A 1,916-nucleotide genomic window follows, 5' to 3' on the forward strand; every position below is an offset into this window, starting at 1 on the left:
TCACACTCTTTCCAGCACATGAACTGGAAAACAACTTCTTCCACCAAATGGAATGGATGGTTGGTGCTATGGGCAGGCTGGAAGGGAGCACGTGAGCTCAGGCTGGGTTTCACCAATGAAATGTACCTGGCATAAAGCAAGTGCATTCACTAATGAATTATTCCAAGGTAATTAACAGTCTGAGGGAGACATTTGCAACAGTTTAATGCTTACTGTCAAGGGAAGCTAGTACCAAGCTCAGCACTGCCTCACCACTCACAAAAGGAAACAAAGCAAAAATAGAAGGGAGTGAAACATCAATGAAAAAAATATGGCATCTGTGAGCTGTTAATTACAAAGGTGCACATGTTAGAGTTACAAGGATGCTAATAGAGTTTCATTAGTAGACAAGCGATCTGGTTTTGGTAGCTTTATAAAAGAGCCAGCACCCAGTGGGCCCAACACTGGGCTGGTGCAAACAGAATTTCACTAAAGCCCATGCAGATCTGACTTTGGCACTCGACACTGTTTGCATCTCCCAGCTCCCTGGTAAAACTGCCTGCAAGGTGCACGGGGAGCCATGGGGTTCTGTAGCTTTTCACACACTAGGTGGTTGTATGCCTGGTCTTTGACATACATTTGCATCTTTCAAGCTGTAAAAAGTGTTTGTTTTTCAGCCTGAATACTGGCTCGAAGTGTAACACTCAGCCCACTAAGATGCTGGGCAGTTGAAGCCCTAAACACAGGCAGAGCGCCAGCTAGCACACACTGCCTCTGCAGGGAAGACACCCACAGGAGATTAGTAGCTTACCCACATATAACAGGGATAAATAAATGGCAAATAATCTGATATCAATCTTACAGTGTGCTTTTTTTTCTTTTTACTATGCTCGAGGCAACATAACTCAAATGCTTCTGTGCAGTCATTATGCACAGAGCCAACATGAGCTCCCACTTATTAAAGTATATTTAGCACCCTTACTCTGAAGCTCTCAGATCAATGGAGTCCACAGTCTTAATCTCACGTTGCTCTTGCTAACAATGTGGTTACTGTAGTGTTGGCCCCGATTCTCAAAGGAAAGAGGATATTAGAGCAGAAACCTCTGGTAATGAAATCTTGTGTAATGAAAGACTGTTTACAGTGAAATGTTCACATGTTGCCAGCAAATCAGAGCCTTACAAGGTGATTTCTGAAAGCCTTTATAATTATACAAGTGCCACAACGTGCAGTTGGGTAGCAGGCAGGTTATTTAACATTTATTGTTACCACATAACACACTATAACTCTGCAAGCAAAAAGGGTGTGAGGGATAGCATACTTCACAAAATACACACAACACAATTAAGAATCACAGGCTTGGAACATTTATAAGTGCTTTCAGTATATGTTACTCCTTATTAAAAATGAACTGTATGCAGCTCAAGAGAAAGTCTTTTACCTGTAGATAGCAAGAAACCACACTGAAGAAATCCTTCCAGTGGATGGTAAAAGAGTGCAGCAGCCATATAATGAAGGAGCATGTGAAAAAAATTAAGCATAGTAGGGAGAAAGCCTGTGTCCTATGGAAGTGCTGTCCTGTGGGACAAGGTGTTTCAGCCTACCTCATAACTGGTGACAGGTGAATCAAAGCAATCTTCTTCTCACCAGTGGTATGAAAAGACTGGAATCCTCACAGTGCTCTAGGTGTGAACAAAGGCTGTGCATCTGCAAATCCTGTGTATGTGATGATACTTCAACACAGAAAGGTTATCCGTGTTGTGAAGGGTTGCAGGATTAGGCCCTCAAGGTAAGAATTGAAGCAAAGGGGAGCAGAGTGATTTACATACCCAGGTGCTTCCCCTTGTATCAAGAAACAGTTAAGACATTTGCTTTTCTCTTGTCCTCTGAGTCAAAGCTAACTGTAAGTAAAACCAGCTTCACCTCTTGCAGATCTAAT

General features: G+C 42.4%; 1 long non-coding RNA gene across 2 annotated transcripts in view; it reads right to left on the reverse strand.

Moving 5' to 3' along the window:
- LOC108448497 overlaps nt 1–1,916 on the reverse strand; it is a 31,252-nt gene that overhangs the window by 13,705 nt on the left and 15,631 nt on the right. The gene's annotated exons all lie outside the window — the stretch shown is intronic.

Source organism: Corvus brachyrhynchos, unplaced genomic scaffold (genome assembly GCF_000691975.1).
Source record: "Corvus brachyrhynchos isolate BGI_N302 unplaced genomic scaffold, ASM69197v1 scaffold115, whole genome shotgun sequence".
NCBI classification, from domain to species: Eukaryota; Metazoa; Chordata; class Aves; order Passeriformes; family Corvidae; genus Corvus; species Corvus brachyrhynchos.